The sequence below is a fragment of the Schistocerca piceifrons genome, chromosome 8 (assembly GCF_021461385.2).
Source record: "Schistocerca piceifrons isolate TAMUIC-IGC-003096 chromosome 8, iqSchPice1.1, whole genome shotgun sequence".
In the NCBI taxonomy this organism is placed as follows: domain Eukaryota; kingdom Metazoa; phylum Arthropoda; class Insecta; order Orthoptera; family Acrididae; genus Schistocerca; species Schistocerca piceifrons.
The window spans coordinates 338,903,356-338,919,841 of NC_060145.1; positions in this window are offsets into that span (position 1 = coordinate 338,903,356).

Sequence of the window (16,486 nt, forward strand, 5' to 3'; positions counted from 1 at the left end):
TCGTCTGTCTGAAAGAACTCATGATCACACAAACACCCAAAATGAGCTTCAAATCTTGTGTGAGGATACTTATTTTGGTAAAGCCATGTTGCCTTGCGGCCATTTCCATCTGCTTGGTCGTACACGAACACCATCTCGGCTTGTTCCCGACATGAATACCAGACCCTTCTGCTGTTTACATTAAGCTGTGTCAACCACACAACATGCAATACACACTGAGCACACGACGATAGAGAAACTGTCCCTCGTCAGCGCCATCTACCGTGGCAACGATGCATTTCCGGACACATGTTCATAGAACCTTTTTTCTCCATTTTCAATCAGGAATCCATCCCTGCAATTGTCGTGTTTACTAACATTCAACCTGTATAGTACTGAAAAGAGAATCAAATGGTTCATTTGAAGAATCAAGAGAAAATATTAAAAACTTCATTCCACAAAACCATAAACCAATAGGCCTATTACGAACATCCTTCACCGAAATTAAAAAAATTATAATGTTTCTCAAAATGAAATGAGTTTCAAACAGAATTATGAAGATCGGTTCTGACCCAATAAGTAATGTGATATGCGTAACGCATCCCTGGCACAGGGAATTATTCTAGACAGATTAAGTGTGGCATTGTCAAATCTCTTTATGTGAAAGGTGACAATACAGACTTAAAAACTTAATTTCCTTACTGACATCTCCTTCCCAAATATTCTAAAAAGTGATGTATTTCAATATGAGTAGAAACAATTTACTTAGCACATCACAGTTTGGACTACAGTAGGGTTACTTGACTGAGAATACTATTTATACAGTCATTCGCCAAATAATACAACCAAAAAATAATAAAAATCATCTGTTAGTATTTTTGTTACCTTTAAGCTCATTTCATTGCATCGATCGTTTTAATATCTGAGAAAATCTTGTGTTTTATGGAAATACTATATTAACAGCCTACAACTTTGAATTGCATTACATGATTCAAGCAATGATAGAAAGAAATAAAATTTTCCTGATTGAAGAAATCACAAAGGGAGACTCAAAGGGTTCAGTTTTGGGTCCATTCTTATCTACATACTAATAATGAAACCGTAAAACCGTCATGTGTATCTGTTTTTCTGTTTGAACATGGTAACCTCCAAAACTAAATCCATTTAGTAGGTTCTAGCTCACTTTTCATTTTCTACTAAAAATCACTTGTTTTGCTCATTCTTTTCACTAGAAAATGAATACTATAATCCACTCTTCAAGTCAAACTCAATTTCATTTAAAGTACTTCGAAAAATTAATAGAAATGAATGTCTTTAGTATCATGTTCTCCAATTTGCAAAAATAATTATTTTTTCATACAAAAGGTGAATATAAGAAAATAAAATTTAATATTTTTTTTATAAAAGGTGAACTTAAGAAAATAAAACATAATATTTTTTACAAAAGTTGAACGAAAGACAAAAATCAATATTTCTTTATCAAAGGTGAATGTATGAAAATAAATGAAAGAATTATAGTGATTGAAAGAAGTCTATTCTTTACCTACAATTTTCCCAACCATAAGACTTTTACAATCTACTGTTTGTAAATGTTTTTTGAGATATGGCTTATTTACAGTTTTACCACAGTCACATATAAGTTTAATTTTCTAATGTCTCAACACACATTCTTTACAAATCCAGCGAATTCCATCTTTTTGATATTTATCTTTATAAAATTCACTAATATTCTTTTTCTATATGCAATCACTGTTTGGTTTTGTCCATTTAAAGTTTATAAGATTTATTAGGAAAAAATAAAATTAAAAAAAGATTTCACAGAGTGAATTCAGTGTTATGAATTTCATTATTTCTATTTTTAAGTTTCTTCATTCCCTTTTGTTTCATTTTCATCTCTTCATTTTTAATTAATTGAAAATCCATTTCAGTAATTAATTTGGAATATCTATCTGGCAACGTAATCTTAAACTCATTATTAAGTACAATAAAAATTTTTTCCCATATCTGGTATATAAATATTCGCATCCAGTAACATTATATAAAACATTTATGTCTAACTCCCTTAATTTTTTTCATCTATGTGTACAAGAAAGAAAACAAGAATATTTGGGTAGTACTATGTCTTTTAAAGACAAATACAAAAATAGTTTAGAGAAGGAACAAAAAACAAGAGAAACAAGAAGAAATAAAAAATTATTTTAAATGACAATGGACAGATTTTCCTACAGCTGGAATCTATAAAATTTGTACTTTTGCGGTAAACGATAAAAAAAAGTTTACATATGTAGGTGTATGAGGTGAAAAAAATGGCGAAAAATCTGTTTACATTGTGAAAGGTCCTAAGAACAACAAATTTATAAAACTTAAGGAAAATAAAAATACTCTTAGAGAAGATGGATTTATTTATATTCCATATAGTAACCTTAGACAAAAATTGGAACTTATTACTATCATGAAAAAGGGCCATTTTTGAAAAAAAATTGTCTTTCCACATTTAATAGAGACCCATTTTCTAAATTAATTTACTTAAAAAAATAACGATTTTCGAAAGCAAAGAGAGTTTGTTGTAAAAAGAAGAAGATCTAGAAATAATCGAAAACATAAAAATGGGTCAAATATAAGGAAATTTAAAAATTAAAACTGTAAACAAATATAAGATATAGTAGAAGGATTAAAACTAATTATTTCCAAGATAAAAATAGAAAATTATTGAGGAAAAGACATATATTTTTAAATTCGAAAATAATCCAGATAGTTATTGTTCCAATTATTGGCTGGAAGAAGAATTTAGAGATATATGTTTCCCAAGGTGCAGAATCTTAGCAATTATTAGTTTTTTCATTCAATCTAATTAAATTTATTTAGAACCTACTAAATGCCTGTATTAATAAAAGGTTTAGACAGCAATTCTTAAATTAAAGATCCAATATTCAAGAATAAAATGCATTATCAAGATATGAGAGAAAAATTAAATAGTTTGTTAAATGAAGGATACCAAATAGAATGTTTGGATTTAAATTTACTTCAAGATTTTACTTGTGCAAAAATTACAGTTGATGGTAAGGAAAAGTATACTTTTGTAGAATTAAAAGATTTAAATAAATGTAGTAGAAACTCTCGCGTCCGTCGGCCGTCGTAATTTAATGTATATATTATTATTGTTATTATTATTTTTTGATTGTTGCCGACTTGCGTGGTGGGCCTTAATAAAAATGATATTTAAGTTGAAAAATGTAATAAACTTTTCATATAAATTTCCTCGGCTAGTCAGTTGACGTTAAAGCAAAAGATCTTTAGTTATTAATTACAATTGCGGCCCACACACGCGCGAGAGTATTTTCTTACCTCCGTTAACCATTGTATTGTAGTCAGAGTCCTGGCTCTGGGTCTCGGCTATGCTACTGAAAATAAGAATCTTAAAGCTAAGTATTTCTGCAACTTCGTGCGGCTGTGGAGAAAAATTAATATATGCTAATAGCGGGCGAGTTTTCCGCTTCCGCTAATTTTTCATAAGTTAATATCGCCACGTAATGGCGTCGTTGGCTGCATCGGCCGCTGCGATTGTTGAGCTGTAAATTACTTGAATGCAGGTTAATTCAAGGAAGGCGGACATGAAATCGGGATCACCTCTTACAAATTAAAAGTGCACAATAAATTTAAATCAGTATATTATATGCTTAACTCATACAAATATGCTTACATTCGTCAGCACACGCAAGATGTCCCTCTAGACACATTCAAGACAAGCGAAGAAGTAAGGTCGACTAAAAAATTAACAAAAGAGTGTAACTGGGCTTCTCTTTAGATCATTCTGTCATAAATTATTTCTTTGCAATCTAAACCTACACAGAGAAATTATTATTTTAAGGCTACATGAGAAAAAAAAAATCTCTTACAAATTATGAATGTCTTCTTTATAAATATGGTCTTTTCGTAATATGGCACTGGGGACGCTATATTGCCCCCCGAAATGTTTATGTCATAAAAAATGTTCGTGTTTTTTGACATAAATATTTCCACTTTCATGTCCACAGTGTCCACACGCAGAGTTTTCTTTCATAGTCTATATATGTCACATCGTATGTTGTAATTACTGAGGTGTGTTGCACACAAAGTGTAATACAGATGAAGTTATCTACATAACAATATAATATACAATTGGTTACGTATGCAGTCATGTACAAAAGGACATAGAATACAACTAGTTTTATTTTGGTTGCTTCTTCTTAGGGTTGCAACTTTTGCAGTGTTCAAAGGTATACAATCACGAGTTAGTCCATAAACTTGAAGTCCCAGGGGTGTCAACTGTTCGCTCCCCATTTGGCGCGGCCGTAGGGAAACCTGGGGAAAACCTCGGCGGAGCGACAGACTAACTGCTTTGGTCACTTTCACTTAATTGTTTCTGGAATGTCATTGGAGTACAGGATGTGCATACAAATATTTTTGTTGCACTATGCAAAAAATGAGATCATTAAAACAATTGATTGCGGTGTCGTTGATGATCTACGCCGCGACGTTTGGCTCGCGACGGCGTCGGTTGGTGTGTTCGGTGCTCGGCGTTCGCGGCGGCTGCGGAGAGAAAAACGCCCGCTCGACGCCAGCGTGTGTCTCGCCGTCGCGGAACGTCAGAATCAGCTGATCGGCTGCACCGTTGGCGATGCGCTTCTGTCTCGGCCGGGCGTGGCGGAGTGGGGTGATATCCGCCCCCCGCTCTTGTTGGCAGGAGTCAGCTCTGCTACGCATCTCCGACGTAGTACATGAAACACACACACAACCAACGTAATATTTGTTTCCCGCTGCAGATGGTTACGCTAGTGGGAAAGGAGCATTTATTAGTGCGGCAGTTGTTGTTAAGTTTTCGCCAGTTTCCGAGTGTCAAGCTAGCACTGTCTTGCAGAAAACATGACATGGACCTTCTCCCGTGAATGCAGTTTTGATGCAATACTGTTTCTATTACACGTCAGTTTTTGTCTTGATAAAATTATTTATGTTTTCGCCGCACTCGCAGGCACTGGTGAGTGTCCCAATACGAGCTTAGCACAAACATTCGCCGTTTCTGCGGTCGCTGTTTTGCAACAGTCCACGCATCGCATTCCAATCTCGCATTATTGTGCTCACTGAAACTACAGTCTGTCCCAAAAATATTGACTGTGGGTTCACTTCACGCTAATAGTTCACATTTATAGTAACTTCACAGTTTTTCGTGCGTAATATTGACGTTTGGCGTCTTCACCGCTGTTGAACGTTCAATACTAGCACTTCACTGTCCATATCACAGTTTCACCTTCACAGTTTTTCACACTGCTTAAAGTAACTGTTTCGATTAGTTCACAAACACTAATGTATTTCATTCAGTCTGAACTGGATTTTGGCTAGTGCTGGATTTTACCAGTCTCTCGCACTAATTATCTCTTTTTATTTTCCACTTAGAGTCGTACTTGCCTTCAGATTTTTTGACTATACAATTGTATTTCCGTCTCATCTGAGGTAAGTCCCCATGTCATGTCTGCCCACTCATTGCGTACTTGCTCTCCAGAGCCAGGCTCGACTTTACAAAACCTTGCCTCTCGCATTATTGTACACATTTTATAATCTAGGCCTAGCGTGCAAGTTCCTAGATTAATGTTAGATTTGTGACTTTTGTTTACACTAAAAATTCGTGCAAATCTCTGCCTTAGCAGATGGCAATATATTTTAACAGTGCTTAGCGGTAGTCGCGTTTATTGATTTGCTTTGTACCTTGTCCACAACACATGAGGTACCTTGGGTGATGTACACCCTGCACTCATGTTGTTTAGTAAATTATGATTGAGCATATTTCAAGATCGGTATAGACATAAATACATGGAACAACATATACATTATAATATTAAATTTTCATAAGTTTCATTACTACTACAGCTCGAAAATATTCATGACACTCTAATGAAAAATTCTGTCATCATTACATGCTATTGAAAATTTTTTTAAAAATATTTTTAAAGCATTTTTCAACATGAAATTTTTAACATATTCTTAAACCTACGTTCATTTTTTTCTTCAAAATGCAATTGCTTAAAAATACTATTATTCCTTAACATCTACAAAATTGAATCGCACTAATCTTGTGTGCCTCATTGTCTTTAAATATTACACTAAAATCGGAACATTTACACACAGAAAAAATACGCTATAAACTTAACCTACTACACACAAAGGTAAACGTTGCTCTACTGAGCGAACTTCTTTAAGTCTTTGTATGGATAGAGTCCTTTGTAATTGCCTCCTTATTCGACCACAGGATGATGTAGTTTGCGTGACATAAAGTATCGTGAGGTACCACTTCGATGTTATAGGTGTAGCCCTCGATAACACCGGGTTTTTCCGAAAACACATTCTCATAATCTGTAAGTAGCTGAGTCAATTCGTTTTGTTGTGCTTCAGTCAAATGTTCTGACTCCCTAACTTTCATGGCTATCAGTTTCCTTTTTTCCTCTCTGTCTTCAGTAATAAACTCCTTATAACATGCTTGTCTTGTACTTAAGTCAGAATATAAATTCATTACCTGTATTCCTTCGAATCTCGTTTGAAAGCTCCGGCAATATTTACCGTGAACTTCCCGTGTCCTCAACAATGGCAAAACTACACGTGTACCCTCATTCATAAGGCTTACTTCCCCGCACAAGAGGTCGAGTTTTGCGTCCCTCTGGCGTAAAAATTCCATCCCCAGGATGCAAGCAACACCTAATCCCTTAACTACTAGGAACGAGCTTTTCATTGCTTCATTTCCTACCGTAAACTCGACCTGCACCTGGTGCTTTATGATAAGAGATTGTGCACCTATTGCACCTGTAACACGACAATTCTTCACTGGCAATACTGGTATTCTATTATTTTGACTCAAGTACTTGTAAAAATTTGCGCTCATGACATTGGTTGACGCACCGGTATCGACTATTATGTGTATTGGTGCTCCGTACATATCTGCTTGCAATATAGCCTGCACAACACTTTTGTCGGTTCGGTTACATGTCTGCGGTATGTCTACAAGTTCCTTTTCTATTTTTGTTCCTTCATTGTATCTCAGCATACAAAGTTTATGGCTGTCATCTGTGAATGTGCCCTCACTACACCATCCTGCAGCCAACAACGGAGAGCGTATTGTGGCTGTCTTTAGTTTAACGGATGAGCATTAGTGGGTTGACAGTTGTCTGTCACTTCCACTAACCTCACATTGTGGTTCTGGTTGTTGTTGTTGCTACTGTTGGGTTGGCCGCCCTGCCTCCCCGATGGTGTATTTTGATATTGTGTATGGCTCTGGTTTTGTGGTGGTCGGTTGTAACTCCCTGACATGTTCTGTGACGGACCTGGGTTGGCGTTCCATTGTGGCGCTGTGTTTTGTTGCCACTGTGGTGTCGGTTCGTTACGACCACGCCACTGGTTTCGGTTGTTCCGCCATTGCGGATTGCCGTTACCATTATATCCATTACTCATGCGTCCATCATGATGTCTCTTTCGATTTTGACGATTATAACCGTTGCTGTTATAACCATTGCCATTGTTTGTGCCTCGATTCTGTTGCCGGTGCTCTTGCCTATTCCCGTTACCATTTGGTACTAAGTTACTACCATTACTGTGGCTGCTATTGTAATCGGGTTTGTGTTGATTATAGCCTGCATGGTTCCACTTGTTTTCGGTTTTCATATCTTCGATCAATAGGTCAACAGAATCCACTATTTCCATGAATTGTTCTATATCGTATTCCGGCACATTGATGAAATATCTTTTAATTTCACTGGGCAACTTCATTTTTATTAATCTGATTATATCACGATCGGACATTGGCTCGTCCCAATACCTGGTTCTGTTTATATACTTTTCGAAATATTTGCGTAACGTTCCCATCTTAGGATTGTACATTTCTGGACTGTACAACTCCTTTCGTAGTCTTTCTTGGACGCTATCGGACCAGAATTTTTGCAAGAATGCACCTTCAAACTGTTGCATCGTTAGACATTTTTCGGACACGTCGGTGGCCCACAGTGCCGCGTCACCTTGAATAAAGGAGACCACGAACTGTATTCTTTGTCTTTCCGTCCATGTCCTGGGAAACACATTCCTAAAGCTCTTAATAAATACAACAGGGTGGACATTTCGTTTTTCGCTATTGAAGGGTTGGAATGTCCTGTGTTTTATTACATTGTCCTCTTTTTTGCACGTCTGATTGCTACATTCTGGGACATTCATCACTTCGTGATGTGCGCTGCACGGTATCGCGTGTTGCTCGTGCTCATAATTCGCATTAGGTTGCGGTTGCGCACTCGCACCCTGGCTACCGTCAGCGTTATTATAGTAATCAGTACGCGGAGTCTGATTCATGATCTGTCCGCCACTGTTTACATTGCTTTCCAACGCAGACAGTCTCCGCGCGACCTCCTGTTGCCAATTTGGCAACTCCGCAGTCACACGGGACTTAATCTGTGTTAATTCGGCATGTAGTGCGGCAGCGCTGGCGTCAATATTTACACTCGCGGCCGCAGTCGCTTGTTCTACAGCTGTTTTTACGTCGCTTTCAATCTTTGCAGATATCTCGCGATCCTTTACTTCTAGCCATTCATTTAATTCTTTTTCTACTTTTTGAGCTTGCACTTCCAAATATGCGTCAATACTTTTCCGTGCATCTATCTCCACATTATCCACGCGGTTGGTTAAAGTCTGGACATTGTCTTCAAGCCTAGCCTGCGATATCTGTAATTTTTGCATCTCTCCGGCTAAGCTTTGCACAAGATCGGGTATTTCTTTGCACGCGTCCCGCATCTCGGCAAGTTCGCTTTGGATCCTATCTAGTTTCGCTTCATTGCGCTGCTCTTGCTCACGTAGCATCTGAGCCAGTTTCTGATCTCTTTCCCTATCTCTTTCTTCTAACCTGCGCAGAAATTCTGCAAATGGGTCTGCAATCGGTGAGCATACTGGTGCCCCGCTTAATCTAGCACTCGATTGGCCCCCCTGCCCAGGCAGTGGAGTTGTTACTCTATTCCCATTCTGCTGTGGAGCGTCATTCACCGTCCACAGATCCTCGCCCCCCGCTCCGGAAATTATGTTATCCGAGGCGGTGGCTTGGGACTCGTTTACATATTGCAAATGATCCTCACTTTCCATATTAACAGAATTTTGTTCTTCTGGTACGGATGCTTTAGGTTGTCCTATCTTACCCATACTAAATTCACTTTAAGCCACTGACGAATCTTTAACACTGATACACACACGATTAATTATCCCCTCCAAAAATAAACACATAAATACACAAAACGAATAATTATCCCCTCCAAAAATAAACACATAAATACACAAAACACCGAAGGTATCTCATGTGCACATGGGTTCGATATTCCGCACAGAGCTACACAGGATACTTGCACAATAGGCCTTACCTTACTTATTTTTCTTTCTCGCAATCCTTTTTCTTTTCTACACTTTTTCCTCTCCAGATCTCCTCAGGGTGTGGTTTTGTTGTTGTACATGTAAAAGAATTCATACAAGCATTAATATTTTACAACAATTAGACACATACATAATTACATTCATTACAATAGAATCATATTAATCGGGCCCCAAAGTTGCGGCGCCAATCTCGCGTCCGTCGGCCGTCGTAATTTAATGTATATATTATTATTGTTATTATTATTTTTTGATTGTTGCCGACTTGCGTGGTGGGCCTTAATAAAAATGATATTTAAGTTGAAAAATGTAATAAACTTTTCATATAAATTTCCTCGGCTAGTCAGTTGACGTTAAAGCAAAAGATCTTTAGTTATTAATTACAATTGCGGCCCACACACGCGCGAGAGTATTTTCTTACCTCCGTTAACCATTGTATTGTAGTCAGAGTCCTGGCTCTGGGTCTCGGCTATGCTACTGAAAATAAGAATCTTAAAGCTAAGTATTTCTGCAACTTCGTGCGGCTGTGGAGAAAAATTAATATATGCTAATAGCGGGCGAGTTTTCCGCTTCCGCTAATTTTTCATAAGTTAATATCGCCACGTAATGGCGTCGTTGGCTGCATCGGCCGCTGCGATTGTTGAGCTGTAAATTACTTGAATGCAGGTTAATTCAAGGAAGGCGGACATGAAATCGGGATCACCTCTTACAAATTAAAAGTGCACAATAAATTTAAATCAGTATATTATATGCTTAACTCATACAAATATGCTTACATTCGTCAGCACACGCAAGATGTCCCTCTAGACACATTCAAGACAAGCGAAGAAGTAAGGTCGACTAAAAAATTAACAAAAGAGTGTAACTGGGCTTCTCTTTAGATCATTCTGTCATAAATTATTTCTTTGCAATCTAAACCTACACAGAGAAATTATTATTTTAAGGCTACATGAGAAAAAAAAAATCTCTTACAAATTATGAATGTCTTCTTTATAAATATGGTCTTTTCGTAATATGGCACTGGGGACGCTATAAAACAAATATATAAAAAGATTCCTAAGGCAATTAATAAGTGTTATTTGGATGAAAAATATTCGGATACTAGCGAATAAAGCGAAAAAGACAGCGATAAATGGTTTTCCACAGTAAGAAGTCGTAAAAGAGCACAAGGATGGTCAAATTTACCGAAGAAGAATTTAATTTTTGTTTTTTGTTTCTTTAAGATCTGTAATGATTAAATTTTTAATCTCTGGATTTCCATAATAACTTTCCTAAAGAAAAAATGTAAGACTAATCCGATTCACTACACATACACACAAATCGATCACTAAAAAATAAACTCGGAACGAAGATAAACTAAGTTAGATCACTCAAGTTAGACTCAGTAATCGGGTCTAGATATATTTTCTGTTGAATGATGATCAATTAAATTCAAAACCATGATAAAAAATAAAATAAGTACCAAACACTAAATGAATAATAAACAAATGTTAAATGAACATTAAGCTAAATATAAAATTAGCTTAAGTATAATTAATGTTAAATGTTAATTTTAAACTAAAAGTTAGTTTTAGTAAAAAATTAAAAGAGACCTAGAACCTACTAAATGGATCTACTCATGGCAATGATGCATTTCTGGTCACTTGTTCATAGAAACTTTTTCCTCCATTTCCACTGAGGTATGTCTCTGCAGCCTATATAGTAGTAAAAACAGAATCAAATGGTTCAGTTGAAGAGTAAGAGATTATATTGAAAATGTCATTCCACAAAATCATATACCAATAGTCCTATATATGTAATGCATCCCTAGCACAGAGAATTATTCTAGACATATTAAAAGTGTCATTGCCAAACCTCTTTGTGTGAAAGGTGACAAGAAACACTTCAAAACTTATCATACAATTTCCTTATTGACATCTCCTTCCAAAATATTCTAAAAAGGGCTGTATTTAAATCTAAGTAGAAACAATTTACTTAGCACACAACAGTTTGTACTACAGAAGGGTTACTCGACTGAGAATACTATTTATACATTCATTCACCAAACAGTACAACCCAAAAATAATAAAATATGACCAATTAGTACTTTTGTTACCTTTAAACGCGTTTCATTGCGTCGATCACGTTAATGTCTAAGAAAATCTTATGTTTTATGGAAATACTATCTTAACAGACAACAGCTCTCAATCATATCCACTTTATCCTGCTTTTCATTTCTCTCCACTGGCGCTGTCTCTTTCAGTCTTTTCCTAACACTGCTCTCTCACGGCCAACTACACTACTGGCCATTAAAAATGCTACACCAAGAAGAAATGCAGATGATAAACGGGTATTCATTGGACAAATATGTTAAACTAGAACTGACATGTGATTACATTTTCACGCAATTTGGGTGCATAGGTCCTGAGAAATTAGTACCCAGAATAACCACCTCTGGCCGTAATAACGGCGATACGCCTGGGCATTGAGTCAAACAGAGCTTGGATGGCGTGTACAGGTACAGCTGCCCATGCAGCTTCAACACGATACCACAGTTCATCAAGAGTAGTGACTGGCGTATTGTGACGAGCCAGTTGCTCGGCCACCATTGACTAGACGTTTTCAGTTGGTGAGAGATCTGGAGAATGTGCTGGCCAGGGCAGCAGTCGAACATGTACTGTATCCAGAAAGGCCCGAACAGGACCTACAACATGCGATCGTGCATTATCCTGCTGAAATGTAGGGTTTCGCAAGGATCGAATGAAGGGTAGAGTCACGGGTCGTAACACATATGAAATGTAACGTCCACTGTTCAAAGTGCCGTCAATGTGAACAAGAGGTGACCGAGACGTGTAACCAATGGCACCCCATACCATCACGCCGGGTGATACGCCAGTATGGCGATGACGAATACACGCTTGCAATGTGCATTCTCCATGATGTCGCCTAACACGGATGCGACCACAAAACAAAATGGTTCAAATGGCTCTGAGCACTATGGGACTTAACATCTTAGGTCATCAGTCCCCTAGAACTTAGAACTACTTAAACCTAACTAACCTAAGGACATCACACAACACCCAGCCATCACGAGGCACAGAAAATCCCTGACCCCGCCGGGAATCGAACCGGGAACCCGGGCGTGGGAAGCGAGAACGCTACCGCACGACCACGAGATGCGGGCGATGCGACCATCATGATGCTGTAAACAGAACCTGGATTCATCCGAAAACATGACGTTTTGCCATTCGTGCACACAGGTTCGTCGTTGAGTACACCATCGCAGGCGCTCCTGTCTGTGATGCAGCCTCAAGGGTAACCGCAGCCATGGTCTCCGAGCTGATAGTCCATGCTGCTCCAAACGTCGTCGGACTGTTCGTGCAGATGGTTGTTGTGTTGCAAACGTCCCCATCTGTTGACTCAGGAATCGAGACGTGGCTGCACGATCCGTTACAGCCATGCAGATAGGATGCCTGTCATCTCGATTGCTAGTGATACAAGGCCGTTGGGATCCAGCACGGTGTCCCGTACTAGCCTCCTGAACCCACCGATTCCATATTCTGCTAACAGTAATTGGATCTCGACCAAGGCGAGCAGCAATGTCGCGGTACGATGAACCGCAATCGCGATAGGCTACAATCCGACATTTATCAAAGTCGGAAACGTCATGGTGCGCGTTTCTCCTCCTTGCACGAGGCACCACAACAACGTTTCACCAGGCAACGCCGGTCAACTGCTGTTTGTGTATGAGAAATCGGTTGGAAACTTTCCTCATGTCAGCACGTTGTAGGTGTCGCCACCGGCGCCAACCTTGTGTGAATGCTCTGAAAAGCAAATCATTTGCATATCACAGCATCTTCTTCCTGTTGGTTAAATTTCGCGTCTGTAGCACGTCATCTTCGTGGTGTAGCAATTTTAATGGCCAGTAGTATAGTATCCGAGGCACGAGCCCCGGAAAGATCCCAATTTTATCTACGGCGTTTTGGAACATACTGGTAAGCATGCTGTAGCATGTGTACCAATCGCTTTACCTACGACGTTGGACCACGTCAACAGCATATCATTCCTCAACAATTCGGTATCATAATTTTTACATAAGGATTCTTCCTGACGATTCTCTTGAACTTCTGCCTCCTCTTCACCATTTGATTCAAGTCTATATCCGGTCCTGAATACAGCTTACAATACAGTATTTGATTTCAGAATCGTTGCTATCACTTCAATCCTGCTGGTGTTTTCCCGTGTCTTAGGTATTTTCGAAGTGTACCTTCGTCTCTTGTGATCCTTGAATAGGGTTTTTGCTATTTAATGCAGAATCCAATGAGCCTTTTTCCTCTCACACTCTCACTACCGAGTCCATATTCTCTCTTCTTGATTTCCCTTCTCATTCTCTGATGATCATCAGATTCTCATTTCGCTTTGTATATTAAGTTACCCATTCAGGTTCCTCATCTACTCTTTCAGTCTCTTCATCTTATACTTCTCATTTCGGTATGTATTGTTCAGCCATTGTTGTTGTTGTTTTTGTTCATGTTGGTTTGCTGTTGATTCTGCAGAGAATAACTCCATCGCTGAACTTTACACAGTACGTCACACTCTGCCCTACGTTGCTATTCATAACGAATCCAGCTTCCATTGTATCTTTTTTTCGGCTGATATTAGTATTATCCTTAGTTCATTTGACCAGAAATCCTTACCTGCTTTTAACTTCACGTCATTGACATTCACTGCATCTAGACTGAGCCTTTCTTTACAGTTTTCTTTCCAGATATTTTGTGTTCCCTACAGCATTCACGCTTTTCATATTCCACGCTCCGAATCATACAAAATTGTCCTTTCGTTTGTTATTTCATCTTTTTCTCATGGTAGTCCTCTCCTGGGGATCCGAAATGGGCACTAATCCGGATTCTTTTGCCTATGGTGAAATCATCATGACACTTTTTCAATTACAGGCCACATGTTCTTCGCATACACGTTATGTGTCTTTGATAGAGTGATTTACATTCCCTTGCGGATCCCTATATCATTGATCACTTCTGATTCTTCCGCGGTTAAAGTTAGCTTCCCATCCAAAGGACAAAGGTTGTCTTCAACCTCTGCCTACTGATTCGCCCTCTTCGAGAATGTCGTGGAAGGAATGAGGTTATAGCGGAAGTCTTCAGGATTTAACTAGCGGGTGACACAGAACACTATGATTACTAGTCAGAGACTGTACCTCCAGACCACTAATATAATACACGTTCTGTGTGAAAAATGTGACAATACGCTGAACATTTATATGATTGTCTTAAACTTCTCTTTTGGTGATTTATACTCAACTACGCCCAGTCTCTCTCTCTGTCTCTCTTTCTCTCTCCCTCTAGCGCGCGCGAGTCCTTTCCCAATAATCATACACAACGAATTATTACACATTCAGAAATTCTTCTGTGGAATAGTGGGAGTTGTGAAGCAGAAATGATTTCAGTTTGTGTTTGAAGTAAATTTTACTATCAATTAAATTCTTTATACGACTGGGCGAGAGGCCAAAGATTTTTATGGCTGATATCATATTTCTATCGGTGACACGCCATTGCTGTGTGAATTGTGGTATGAATCGTTTCTCCTTGTATTATTATGAAAATAACAATAATAAAATTTTCAACATAACAATTTAGGTCACATTACAAAGCTTAATAATGTGCTAGGCATGTGGAAGATTATGGGCGTGACTCCTATGTAGCTACCAACTTAGTAATGGACTGGAGTGATGATTTGGCAAATCCTGGAAAAACTCATATGGGGATGGTCTGGTCCTTTAAGAAGTCTGAATGCTTTTTACAGGAACGGAACTTTTAGTGCTTTAAATTTATTTGCGTGAGTAACGTTTACAATAAAACAATCAAGCTATCGTAAAGTATTCATACACTGACAATATTTTCCTACTTTCTGATTCCTTTCATCGAGTTATATTGATTATAACAAGTAGTGTGCCGAAATTAATTGAGATAATTGCACCAGATCGCCCCATGCTGGGAGTAAAATATTAATACTGAGTCGCAAATGTGGTCATCCTTTACGGGGCGCCAAAATGTAATGAATATAAATGTGATACAGGCATAGTGAATTGAAAGCTGATACATGGAATTTAATATGAGAATGAGGTCGCAGTGAAAACAAATTAACTGAAGAAGTAATACGTGAAACATTTACGTTTACTATTCTATCAACAATGCAAATATAAATTCAGAGTCGATTTGACCTGACATAGACATGACTCAGTAATTCGGCAAGTAGGAGGGGAAAAGTGAAGCATTTCATCCCACCATTCAACAGAGACATGTCTCTGTCCAAGTGGACAACGTAACTCGTTGTTTCTTCCATACTGGCTGTCTTTATATCTGCAGATAGTGCGCTGTTCCGGTGGTCGACGAAGTGTTATTGTACTTGCTCTCTTGGAGGAGATTACCCATAATGGTTATATCGCATAGATGATGCCAGTGCAATACTCGGAAGCTGAGATCACACAAAATACTTAAAGATTCGAGCATCGGAGCACAAGGAACATCCATCCATGGAACGAACATGTATGTGTCACAGACTGATAAAAGACATGTGAATGAGTCCTGGAATTTGACTAAATTCCAATACTGAGTTGACAATAGGTTGGCATGCCTCCAGAATGCAAGCTCACTGTCTCTCTCCTCCTCTCCGATTTCTCACTGACAGGGTGATCTACGTGACTGTCTTCACTGACTGCCGTACACCTACTCCTCAGTTTGTTAAATCGTTCCCTACTCTGTCCCATAAGGCTCTGAATTTCACATTGTATCATGCTGGTTGTAATCCCACCCAATGAGAGTCGGCACTGCTTCACCACACCTGCTAGGCTTCGTGAAAATTTCCATCTTGTGGCAGCAGACATGTAACTGGGAACTTACACGTCCTCTCAGGTGCTCCAGGTTGAGGTGCTTTACACTGCAGGCTGTGGCTCCATACTACATTGCTTCAAGTAGTTATCTGCGTTCCTGGGTTTTCAAGAAAGCAGCGATCCATCAACAAACCCACTTGTTTCTAATGACAATGTTTGTGCTTTCCTCAAGCACCTCCAGGCGTTTGTGACTTGGCGGAAATC